The 13,982-nt window shown below is 38.7% G+C and overlaps 1 pseudogene; it reads right to left on the bottom strand.

Annotated features, from left to right (window-relative positions):
- Positions 1-9,882: 9,882 nt before the first annotated feature.
- Positions 9,883-10,812, bottom strand: LOC122100936 (annotated as a pseudogene).
- Positions 10,813-13,982: the final 3,170 nt, after the last annotated feature.

The following is a 13,982-nucleotide window of genomic DNA, read 5'->3' as shown; positions in this document are numbered from 1 at the left end:
CAGCTGTTTAGATCTGCAGATTCTCTGGTGAGTTTTTGCCGAGTTGATCTATCTAGTGGGGAGAGTGGTGTGTTAAAATCCAAAACAATTAATGTCTTTGGATCTATATGGGATTTGAGAGAAAGTAGTGTTTCTTTGATAAATTTGGGTGCTCCATTTTTTGGCAAATAGATATTTAAAATTGTAATATCCTCCTGAAGGAGAGATCCTTTAATTCATATGTAGCGACCTTCTTTATCTCTTCTCACGAATTTTAATTTGAAGTCTATTTTATCTGATATTAGGATTGCAACTCCCGCCTGTTTATGGGGTCCGTTTGCTTGGTAGATTTTGTTCCAGCCTTTAACATTGAAAATGTGTTTGTTTTTACGGGCAAGATGTGACTCCTGCAGTCAGCAGATAGAAGGGTCTTTTTTTTTAATCCAATAGGACAATCTATGTCCCTGAATTGGAGAGTTCAGTCCGTTAACATTAAGAGATAGGACTGAGAGGTATTTGGGAGTTCCTGCCATGTTATCTACCTTCTTGGGGGCTGTGAAAACTGGGTTCTTCTTATGGTTCTTGGATTCTCAGTTTGGGTGCAGTTTCTTGGCCTTTATTGCAGTCTTGTTGGTTTTCTATGTGTAGGACATCTTTAAGAATCTTTTGTAGGGCTGGTTTGGTGGAGATGTATTGTTTCAATTTTTCTTTGCTATGGAAGGTTTTTATTTGGCCTTCAGTTATGAAGGAGAGTTTAGCTGGGTACAGTATTCTTGGTTGATAGTTGTTTGTTTTTAGGGCATGGCATACATCATTCCAGGCTCTTCTTGTTTGATTGTCTCTGCTGAGAAATCTGAGGTGATTCTAATTGGTTTCCCTTTATAGGTGATTACCCTTTTCTCCTTGACAGCTTTAAGGATCTTTTCCTTGTTCTGAGTTGATTCTGTGTGGATTATAATTGACGGTGGGATGTCCTATTCTGGTCTGGTCTATTTGGGGTTCTAAAGGCTTCTTGTATCTGAATAGGCCTATCTTTTTGCATGTTTGGGAAGTTCTCTGCTAGGATCCTGTTAAACAAATTTCCTAGACCATTAACTTCTGTTTCTAGGTGCTCCTCTACACCCATTATCCTTAGATTAGGCCTTCTGATGGTGTCTTCCAGGTGTTGGATAGATCTATCATATTTCTTGGACTTGTCTTGGATGGTTGTATGTTCTTTCTCTATAATATCTAGGCTGTCTTCAATCCCTGAGATTCGATCTTCTGCATGGTCTAACCTGCTGTCAAGACTCTCTACTTTGTTTTTTATCTCTTTTCCTTCTACTTGGTCATCTTTGATGGCTTCAAGTTCTTTGTTGAAGCTCTGTTTTAGGTCTTGTATGAATTTCTTTACTTCCTTAATTTGGTGTTCAGTGTTTGTCCTCAAATCACTTAGTTGATTGCTTATGGTTTCTTTGGACTCCCATTCCTTCTGCTGGGTTCCATTCAGCATTCCCTTTGTGGTCTCCCTGACTTTCTTCAGCTCTTTGTTAATGGATTCCATGAATGCCTTTATTGATCTTTGTGTGTTCTCTACCTGGTCTCTCAATTCCTGTATTACTCTTTGATTAGCTTCCTCCCATTCGTGGGATTCCTGCAGTTCTCTTTGAGTGTTCTCAGCCTGCTTATGCCATTCCTCCCTTTCTCTTTGAGTATTCTCAAGTTGTTCACGCAAATCCTGTATCAGTTTTTGAGTAGCTTCCTCACGCTTATGATATTCCTGTATAAACTTCTGGATGCCTCCTCTCTCTCCCTATCACGCTCATACGGAGTCCTTTGTACGTTGTCAAACTTCTCATTTATCATGTTTGCCAGTAGTGTTTGTAGAGCTATTTGGGAACACTCCTCTGGATTATTCATTATCTGTTCTATCCCCTGATTATCAAGATTGGGAGTTGAGATACCCGAATTTGCCATTTTTCTTGTGTTTTTCCGGCTTACTCTGCCCATTTGAGATGAAGATAGCACCAGTTTTGTGCTAGAACACTATCTTAAGGCAACCATCAACCAAAGTTTGCATTTGTACAGTCAATAGTCTACAGATACAATCTAGTTCAACAGATACATCTATTCAACATCAAACAACTATATGTTAAAGGACTTCAAACCGCAGAGAAGAATTTGTAAAACCAGAAATTATTAGGGTTATGGAGAGATGTGGCTAAAAAATAGGAATAGATTGGTGTGGGGAGGCACAGGGAGAGTTAACTATGTCCTAATCACAATGCAGGAAATACTTTGGGTAGGATGCAAGTAGAGAGAGAGAGAAAAAGAAGAAAGGGAAAGGGGAATGAAAAGAGACCAGAAAAAAAATAGAAACATAAAAATTAATGTTATTATAGAGATTTAAAGACCATCTATTTAGAGAGGAATGTGAATATGTTGAGAGAAAGGAAGGGAAATAGAGGAGATGTGAAAAACTTTAAAAAAATGCTTAAAATATTATATAGGTATAAAGAGGTAGTACTGCTATTAATGAATTTAAGTCTCAAAGGTTTTGAATTGAGTAATAAATTTGTGGATTAAGTGTGTACACAATGGGGGATAGGGTCCACTAGTTAATTATGGGTTTATCTGAGGATGTGCAGGACAAGAGGTAAGTCACATAAAGAAGAACAAAAGAGAGGAAAAGGTGGAAAGGATAGGAAAGGGAGAAGAAAAGATCAGAAGTTCAGTAGAGCTAGACAAAAAACAAAAATATAATTAAGAAAGAAAGAAAAAGAGAAAGAAGACAAGAAAAGAAAGGAAAACGCACATTCACGTATGCCTAAAGTAAAAATTATAAGAGGAGAAAAAAAAAGTTACTGGAAAACAATTATTTTTTCAGAAGAGGCAAAAATTAAAGATTAATAAAAGTTTTAGAAAAGGAAAAATTTTTTTTATATATATATAAGGTAACAAAAAACAAAAAAAAAGAAAAGAAGAAGAAGAAAAAAAAAGTTCTTTGATTTTTTTTGGGGGGGGGGAGGGGTGGGAAGAATCCTGTATCTCCCTTTTGTCTGTAACTAGCCTCTTGTTGGAGTCTCTGGTCAGCTTGAGGTCCTGTGACTTGATTGGTTTCTTAAGTCAGTTTGTTGGAAGAGGCAGAAAAATGCTCTGCTTTACCCAAGATTTTGAGATCCCCCTCCCAGGTTAGTTTACTGGGAGGGTGATCTGCTTTGAGAATCACAAAAGAGGGGGATGCAGTGATGAGGCTAGGTTCTGGGTAGAGTTGAGGCCTTTCAACAAACAGTAGCTTTTCCCTGGGGCTATTTTGTGAAAAAACGCACAGTGCCCAGCCTGGAGCCATTCTCAGTGTTTCTGTTTTTCAATTGATTGTGGGGCTGCTAGAGGGTGGGGCAGCCTCTGGCTCTGGTTACCCAGTGAGGAGAGCCACTCCAATGGCTGGCGCCTGAGCTGGGTGACTTTTCGCTGGATGGAGCTGAGTCTGGCAGGTCACTTCGCCGTTAAGTTCTTGTGACCTGCTAAATGACTCGTTTTATTCCAAGGCCTGAGCTGGAGCTAGCAGCTCCTCCGAGCTTTGTCGGTATCCAAGATGGAGATCACCGGTGCTGGGGGGGGAGGGGTGGCCTTCCCTCCTCTGCTCCCTGAGAAGGAGTGAGGATGTCAGGCTTCTACTCATGTCGAGTCTTGGATCCTGGGTCGTCTCTGGTCTGCAAACTGCAGGATGAACATGTCCGCTCCTTGTCGATTCTTGCTGGTGTTGAGTAGAATCCGCTCGTCCACTGCGTCTGGCTCCTTCGTCCCGGACTCTCTGTGTCTCAGGTATGACCCCGCAGCGGTGGTCGCAGCTGCGACCCTGCCGCCGCAGCGGCACCTGCTGGCAAGTGCTCAGATGTGTCTCCTTGGCTTCCCCTCTCTTGACTAACTCTCTGTCCTGTGATGGCACACTTAGTGTGCTTCTCTGTTCACTGGAACTCTAAAACTGCTTTCTATGCAAGAGCTTGTTCAGATTCCAGCTTCTCCTCGCCATCTTCCCGGAACTCCAAAAGATTCTTGAAGATGTTCTACACATAGAAAACCAACAAGACCACAATAAAGGCCAAGAAACTGCACCCAAACTGAGTATCCAAGAACCACATGAAGAACCCAGTTGCGGCAGCCCCCAAGAAGGTGGACAAAATCTCAGGATAACGCTCTCAGTCCTATCTCTCATCATTAACAGACTTAACTCTCCAATTAAGTGACATTGACTGTCTAGTTGGATTAAAAAGCAAGATCCTTCTATCTGCTGACTTCAGGAGTCACATCTTGCCCATAAAAAGAAATACATTTTCAGTGTGAAAGGCTGGAACAAAATCTAACAGGCAAACGGCCCCCATAAACAGGCAGGAGTTGCAATCCTAAAATCAGATAAAATAGACTTCAAACTAAAATTAGTGAGAAAAAACAAAGAAGGTCGCTACAGGCTAATTACGGGATCTCTCCTTTAGGAGGATTTTACAATTCTAAATATGTATTCACCAAACAATGAAGCACCCAAATTTAACCAAGAAACACTACTTTCCCTCAAATCCCACATAGATCTAAAGACATTAATTGTTGGGGACTTTAACATACCACTCTCGCCACTAGATAGATAAACTCTACAAAAACTCAACAGGGAAACCACAGACCTAAACAACTGCATAGATCAACTAGATTTAACAGACCTCTACCGAATATTTCACCCAGCAGCATCAGAGTACACGTTAATTTCAGCAGCACATGGAACATTTTCCAAAATAGATCACATTTTTAGGCTACAAAGCAAACGTGTCCAAATTCAGATACATTGAAGTATAACTTGCATTTTCTCAGACAACAAGGGAATAAAATTAAAAATCAACACCAAAAGCCACCATAGAAAGTCCTGTAACACATGGAGGCTGAACAACACACTGCTGAATCACGAGTGGGTCATGGAAGAGATTAGAAAGGAAATTCAAGTGTTCATGATATTCAACAAAAATGCGCACACAAATTACCAGCTCCTCTGTAACACAGTAAAGGCAGTGCTCAGAGGAAAATTTATATCTCTGAGTACCTACATTAACAAATTGGAGAGATCTGAAACAAACAACTTAATGAGACATCTGAACCTCCTTACAAAAGAACAAGAAGATAAACCCCAGTCCAGTAGATGGAAAGAAATAAATAAAATTAAATCAGAATTAAATGAATTAGAATCCAAAAACAACATAGAAAGAATCAACAAAACAAAGAGTTCGTTCTTCGAAAAAATCAACAAAGTTGATAGACCCTTACCAAATCTTATCAGAAAAAGATGAGAACACACCCAAATAAATAAATGGAAATATCACCACAGAAACAAAAAGATTCAGACCATTGTAAGCGAATACTTCTCAAAAATTTATGCTAATAAGTTTGAGAACTTGAAAGAAATGGACCTTTTCCTAGCAAATATTGACATGCTGAAAATAAACCAAGATGAGTTAAACCATTTTAACAGGCCCATAAGGAACATTGAAATAGAAACAGCAATAAGAGTCCTTCCATCCAAGAAAAGGCCAGGACCAGGTGGCTTTATAGCGGAATTCTACAAGGCTTTCAAAGCAGAGCTCACATCAGGACTCTTGCAACTCTTCAATGAAATTGAAAGAGGAAGTTCACTACCGACCTCATTTTATGAAGCCATCATAACCTTAATCCGCACACCAGGGAGGGACTCATCAAAGAAAGACAAGTATAGATCCATTTATTTGATGACCTTTGATGCAAAACTTCTCAACATAATTTTGGCCAATCGACTTCAACAATTCATCCAAATAATCATATACCACAATCAAATAGGACTCATTTCATGGATGCAAAGTTGTTTGAATATTCACAAATCAATTAATATAATTCATCACATCAACAGGAGCAAGGATAAGAACCACATGGTTATCACAATAGATGCAGAAAAATCATTTGACAAGATCCAACACCATTTTATGATGAAGGTTTTGGAAAAATTAGGAATCCATGGAACATTCCCAAATATAGTAAAGGCTGTATATGACAAAGCTACAGCCAGCATTATACTTAATGGTGAAAAACTAAAGCCATTCCCTCTTAACTCAGGAATGAGACAAGGAATGAGACACTCTTCACTTATCTTCAATCCAGTATTAGAATGCCTAGCTACAGCAATAAGACAAGATACAATAAAGAGGATCCAAATAGGAAAAGAAGAAGTAAAACTCTCCCTCTTTGCAGATGACATGATCTTGTATTTAAAGATCCCACGTACTCCACTCCCAAATTATTCAAACTGATTCAAAATTTTAGCAAATTAGCAGGGTATATAACCCTCAAAAATCAATGGCTTTTCTGTATGCCAACAATGAGAAAAGTGTGGATAAAATTAGGAAAACAAATCCATTCGTAATAGGCCCACAAAAAATAAAATACCTAGGAAATAGCTTAACCAAAGAAGTGAAGGACATCTATGATGAAAACTTTAATAACTTGAGAAAGGAAATCAAAACAGAACTTAGAAAGTGGCAAAAACCCCCATGCTCCTGAATTGGAAAGATCAACATCAATAAAATTACAATACTTCCAAAGGTTATTTACAAATTCAATGTGATACTTATCAATATCCCAACCTCAATCTTCAAGGAAATAGAAGAGGCAATCCAAAATTCATATGGAACAATAAAAGACCCCGAATAGCTAATACGATCCTCATCAGAAAGAACAGTGTTTGAGGAATATCAATACCTAATTTCAAACTCTACTACAAAGCCATATTAATTAAAACAGCTTGGTACTGGAACAAGAACAGACTTCAAGACCAATGGAATAGAATTGAAAACCCAGAAGTGAACCTACATAGACCTATAGCCATCTAATTTTCAATAAGGGAGCTAAAAAAATAGAATGGAAGAAAGACAGCCTCTTCAGTAAATGGTGATGGCAAATTTGTTTAACTACTTTTAGAAAATTAAGCTAGATTCTTATATATCATTCTGCACCAGAATCAACTCCAAATGGATCAAGACCTCAGAGTCAAAGCACACACTCTGAAAACATTACATGATGGAATTGGAAAAACTCTAGGTCTCCTTGGCATAGGCTGAAATTTTCTTGATAGAGGCCCAGAAATACAACAAATCAAAGAAAGGTTGGACAAATGGGATGGCATGAAATTGCAGACTTTCTGCATGGCAAAGGACATAGCTTGCAAGATCAATAGAAAGCCCACGGATTGGGAGAAGTTCTTCACTAGCCATACAATGGACAAGGATCTCACATCTAAATTATACATGCAACTCAAAAAATTAAATCCCCCAACAACACATCTTCAAAGAAACAACTGCCCAATAAATAAGTGGGCTAAAGACTTAAAGAGAAACTTCTCTGAAGAGGAAAGAAGGATGGCCAATAGACACATGAAGAAATGTTCAACCTCCCTATCCATAAAAGAAATGCAAGTCAAAAGAATATTGAGACAGGGGTTATACTCTGGGGGAGGGACATACAAAGCAATAAAGAAATAATCTTATAAATGCATTAGAAACAAATGCATGAAAGAAAAAATAAACATTTGAATACATATCTTTGGGTTCATTTCCCTAACATCACCTTATCTGACCTTTTCTGCTTGACTCAGACATATACTATATATTGCATATAAGGGAAACCATGGGACCTATGTTTCTTTGGGCTTGGCTTACTTCACTTAATATAATTTTTTCCCAAGTCTTTCCATTTCCTAACAAATGGGGCAATGGCATTCTTTCTGATGGAGGCATAGAATTCCATTGTGTATATATACTACATTTTCTTGATCCATTCATCTACTGAGGGGCATCTGGGTTGGTTCCATATCTTTGCTATAGTAAATAATGCTGCAATAATCATAGTTGTGCTGGTAGCTTTATTGTGGTCTTGTATGTGAACATTTGGGTAAATGCCCAAAAGTGTGATTCCTGCTTTCAATGCAATTGATGTCGGTATAATTTGTGGAGGGGAAGGGGAAAAACAAGTCGTTTAAATAAGGATACAGGTGGACTAGTTTCAACAATGAGTAGTACAAGTTGTTCTGTCGAAAATGAACTTTACAACTTTGGTGGGGGGGCGGGGGAAGGATGGGTAGGGATTGGAAGGGGAAACAAAGAGGAGGCTACAATGCTTGATAAGAAATGTACTCATTATCTTGCCCATGTAATTGTAACCACTCTGTACAGTATTTTCACAATAAAAAATAAATAAAATTAAAAAAAAATCAACATTGAGATACCACCTCACCCCAGTTAGAATGGCTAAAATCAAGAACTCTAATAACAGCAGATGCTGGAGAGGATGTGAACAGAAGGGAACCTTAATGCATTGTTGTTGGGAGTGTAAACTTGTTCAACCACTTTGGAAAGCAATATGGAGGTTCCTCAAGAGACTCCACATAGACATCCCCTATGACCCAGCAATCCCACTTTCAGGCATTTACCCAAATGTTTACAAACAAGACCACACTAAAGCTACCAGCACGACTATGTTTATTGCAGCATTATTTATCATAGCTAAGATATGGAACCAACCCAGATACCCCTCAGTTGAGTTGATGAATGGATCAAGAAAATGCAGTATATATACACAATGGAATTCTATGCCTCCATCAGAATGATTGATATTGCCCCATTTGTTAGGAAATGGAAAAATTTGGAAAAAAATATATTAAGTGAAGTAAGCCAGGCCCAAAGAATCTTAGGTCCCATGATTTCCCTTATTTGCAAGAACTATATTATGTCTGAGTCAAGCAGAAAAGATCAGATAAGTTGATGATAGGGAAATGAACCCTAACGTATATATTCAAATGTTTTTTTCTTTCATGTGATTGTTTCTAACATATTTATAAGATAATTTCTTTGTTGCTTTAATGTCCCACCCCATGGTATAACCCCTGTTTTCACTGTATTTGATGTCGGTATAATTTGTGGAGGGGAAGGGAAAAAACAATTCGTTTAAATAGGGATACAGGTGGATCCATTGCAACGATGAGATATACATGTCGTTATGTCGAAAAAGAACTTTACAACTTTGGTGCGGGGGAGGAGAATTGAGTGGAGAGGTGGGGGTAGTATGGAAAAGATGGGAAGGGAAAACAAAGTAGGAGGCTACAATGCTTGATAAGAACTGTATTCATTATCTTGCCCATGAAATAGTAACCCGTCTGTACTATATTTTCACACACAAAAAAAATTATGTACGACCCCACCAGGATGAGTTCCCAAAATGGCATTGGCTGCACTGGTTGACACCAAGCTGCTAAGGTAGGAAAGATGGCTTTTGGACTCCAAGTGTCAGCAGATAAGTTGTGGGCTACTCTGCTGCACTCTCTGAAGAAGAGCTTCTGCTGGTTTTGGGTCCTCCCCATCACTGCATGGGTCTCCTTTACAGCACACAACAGATTTGAAGCGTTTACCAGAAAGGCGGTGTTCCTGAGTGGAAAAAACTAGCTTCTGAGGAAAGTTATTTGTGAAAGCCAGCATGACCACAGAAGGAAGTCCTTTTGAAGAAAGTATGAACAATCAGGATTTACCCAACTGGAGCCGTGAGTGTGTTGACGATCAACTTAACAACACGGATTGAGGTGGTCAAAAGAAGAAAGCAAATAGTTTATCAGAAAAGAGTAAGAAAAGTTTGCTTTAGGCTTGTTCAAATTCCTGACTATATTACCAAATCCAAGACCTTGTTGGAAAAAAAGAAAGATCTGAGAAAGCTGAGCATCTTACTTAACATCCAATAGTTCACCTTAAAGAACAAGAAAAATCAAACATGAAATATCTCCAAAAAATCCTTGCTTGAGAAAATGAGGAAGAGGATGTTCCGACTATGGATTCAGCTGTGGGATCTGGTTCTGTTGCTGGGAGCATGTCTCTAAACATAGATGTGCACTCTGAAACTTGAGATACCATGGAAGTAATCTGGGGTATGACATATCATATGTAGCTCACCTCTAGAAAGTGCTGGGTCAAATTTGAAGAAAGAATATTTTAGAGTGCCATTAAGTTTCATGATTGCAAATTGGTTACCACAAAGATAACAATAGTTAGTAGCACTGAAATTTGTTACTACATTCTGGTCATGGCACCAGTTTTATCTCTCCATCACCAACTTATGCCACACCAATGTCAGACCATTTATTGGCATGATTAAATGTCTCAGAAATATCCTGCCCAAAGGTGAAACCAGCTCCTCAGGGAAATATACCCCAACCACTACCATCATCTGGATCTGACCACAGCAAGTCACAGACCCTGAAGGGGAACTTCCTGGAGATCAAGTGCTCTGATGTGATCCAGTGTTTCTATCAATGGTGAGAGAACACCATGTAGACATATGGAATGCCCATCCACCAAGGCAGTGAGATGAAGAGCCAAAAAGATCTGTAAAGTATTTCCAAACATTTGCATTTCCATATTTCCCTAAACACTCATCATAGAAATCATACAGTTGTGTGCTCTTATGATTTCCTCAAAGAATGGTGAACCATTCATGGTAATGTACCTTCAGAACTACAAGCAGTGTGACTGTTTCAAGTAAATAATACCCTTTGTCAACATAAACAAGTAATTTGTATCTGGTGATTTTTCCACCAACTCTAAACAGTTCCATGAGACTGAAATTGCTCATGCACATCTCCACAGAAATGACTGTACATGGAACCTCTTATAAATGGGATTCTTTTGTAAGGATTTCTTTAGTCTTCTCACAGGGACTCTTGACCTGGGACTCGGTTAGCTGCTTGCACTCATTCAGCTGTTCAATCCCCTGGTCCAGGTTCTTGGTGAACACATTCATGTCCATGATGCCACATGCCCAAATGGGCTACTGCTCCATGCTACTCCTGCACCACATCTGCCCACAGGCCACATGCACACACTGCCACCGGTTCCCCTGGTACTTCTAGGGGCCCTGGTGGGCTGGGCACTGCCCCTAATTCTGCCCCCTCACCCTGGCTCTCTGCAATGCTCCACTGCCTGCTCCTGTGTCTCCTCCATTCGCCCAAGCTCCAGAGCTCTGCTATCTGTAATGGCAGGATATGCTACAATATTTAACAAAGGAAGCATCTTTTAGTCTGAGAATTTGGCCAGGCATTGAGGACAGGGGTCTATTTTGGTCATGTCAATGGAGCTCTTTATGAACTCCTATGCAGATGCCTGTTCTGAACCATTTTCAAACCTGTTGTGACTTTATGTGAATGGCTAAGTATCATCGGTTGTGGGGGCACTGAAAATAGCAACCTCCAAAGTTCAGAATCTGTACCCAGGAGATTCTCAGTTCTTGGCCCACGCTCCTTCTTCCATTGCTTTCCAATATCCCTTTCTGAAATATAAGCACTGACAAAATGCTGACAAGTCAACATAGCTGGTGATGCAGAAACACTGAATTGGGCACTGTGGAAAATGATCTGACATCTTTAGCTTTTGGACATGTGGATATATATTCCTATATTTTGACAATCGGATATTTTTAAGTTACATTTTCTGTGGATCCTTAGAAATTCCCAGTAGAACCAGTTCCCATGTGTTCCCAGTGATGATCATTTTGGAAATGTACTCTTGTGTAGGCTTTCCACTTTTCTTGTTTCATTTCTTCCTACTTGCTCACTCATGGTTTCTGGGATCCCTCCTTAAAATACAGGAATTTTTGTCATAGCTCTGAATTTATTGAAAGGCACTGAATTTAGTGAAATTCAGAGGAAGGACGACAAAGTGTTACTTTACCCCTATTCTGTATCAACTGGGTCTTATCCTTCTCCAAATTATTTGCACGTATGTATATAGGTTGGGTAACATAATGAAATTAATGTTGCTCAGGCATTTTTTATATTTTTATTGTTAAAAATAGTATACAGAGGGGTTACAGTTACAAGAGTAAGGTAATGTGTACATTTCCTATAGAGCATTGTTACCTCTGCCTTTGTTTTGCTCATACCATCCCTTCACTCCCCACCTCCCCAAATCCCCCATCACCCCCCAAATTGTAAAGTTCATTTTCAACATAGTGTCTTGTACATGTTATTGTTAAAATAGGTCAATCTGTATCCTTGTTTCAGCATTTTGTTATTTCCCTTCCATTCCCCAAATTAGAAAAATGTATACACAAGATTCAGGCACCCATGTCAAATACAGTGAAAGCACGGATTATACCATGGAGGAAAGACACAGTAGAGAAACAATAAAAATCACATAGTACATTTTAGATATATTAAAAACAATAGCAAGAAAGGAAAAACAAGTTGTGTCACTATCTCGGGGTTCATTTCACTAAACATCATCTTATATGATCATATATACATAGCTTTTGATCTTTTCTGCTTGTCCAAAACTTATACTAGTTATGGCAAATAAGGGAAACAATGGGACATGTTTCTTTGGGCCTGGCTTAATTCACTTAATTTTTTTTCCAAGTCTTACCATTTCACAACAAATGGGCCTATGTCATTCTTTCTGATGGAGGCATAGAATTCCATTGTAGGTATAGATAGATAGATAGATAGATAGATAGATAGATAGATAGATAGATAGATAGATATAGATATAGACAATATTTTCTTTATCCATTCATCTACTTAGGAGCATCTGGTTCTTTACCTTAGCTATGGTAAATAATGCTTCGATAAACATAGTTGTGCTGGTAGCATTAGTATGGTCTTGTTTGTGATCATTTGGGTAGATGCCCAAAAGTAGGATTGCTGGGTTATCGGAGAGTTCTATGTGGAGTCTTTTGTTTCAAAAGTGGTTGAACAAGTTTACATTCCTACCAACAATGTAGTAAGGTTCCATTTGGGCCACATCCCCTTCAGCATCTGTTGTTATTAGTTTTCTTGATTATAGCCATTCTAACTGGGGTGAGGTGCAATCTCAATGTTGTATTGATTTGCATTTCTTTTAGGGCTAGAGAAATTGAGCATTTCTTCAAGTGTGTTTTGGCCATTCGTATTTTTTGTTCAGAGAAGTCTCTCTTTAATTCTTTAGCCTTCTTGATAACCAGGAGATTGTTTCTTTGAGGATTTATTGTTGGACGATTCAATTTTTTTATTAATAACTTTTGTATCATGAAAATATCGTACAGACGGGTTACAATTACATGAGCAATGTAATGAGTACATTTCTTATCAAGCATTGTTGCCTCCTCCTTTGTTTCCCTTTACCATCCCAAACCACAATACCTCCTCCCCCCAGCCCCGCCAACCCCAACACCAATCCTCACCAATTTTGTAAAGTGTGTTTGTCACAGTAGCATCTTGTACATTTTCATTGTTGCAATGGGTCCTCCTGTATCCCCATTTAAACAATTTTTTCCCTTCCCCTCCCCAAATTATACCAACATCAAATACAGTGAAAACAGGGGTTATACCGTGGGGGAGGGACATAGAAAGAAACAAAAAAATCCTCTTATAAATATGTTAGAAACATAGCAAGAAAGATAAACCATTTGAGTCCTTATCTTGGGGCTCATTTCACTTAAAATCAACTTATCTGACTGTTTCTGCTTTTCTCACAGTAAAAACCTGGAAAAGGAAATCAAAACAGAACTTTCAAAGTGGAAAAACCTCCCATGCTCCTGGACTGGGAGGATCAACATCGTGAAAATGGCAATACTTCCCAAGGCTATCTACAAATTCAATAAGACATCTGTCAATATTCCAACCTCATTCTTCAAGGAAATAGAAGAGGCAATCCAAAAATTCATATGGAGCAATAAAAGACCCCGAATAGCAAAAACGATCCTTAATAGAAAAGCGCTGGAGGAATATCAATACCAAATTTCAAACTCTACTACAAAGCCATAGTAATCAAATCATCTTGGTACTGGCACAAGTACAGACCTCAGGACCAATGGAATAGAATTGAAAACCCAGAAATGAACCTATGGCCATCTAAACTTTGATAAGGGAGCTAAAAATTAGAATGGAAGAAAGACAGCCTCTTCAGTAAATGGTGATGGAAAAATTGGTTAATCACTTGTAC

The sequence above is a fragment of the Dipodomys spectabilis genome, unplaced genomic scaffold, assembly GCF_019054845.1.
Source record: "Dipodomys spectabilis isolate Male_0828 unplaced genomic scaffold, ASM1905484v1 ptg000612l, whole genome shotgun sequence".
NCBI classification, from domain to species: Eukaryota; Metazoa; Chordata; class Mammalia; order Rodentia; family Heteromyidae; genus Dipodomys; species Dipodomys spectabilis.
The sequence above is the reverse complement of the archived record's forward strand: the minus strand, read 5'-3'. Positions and strand labels throughout refer to the sequence as shown.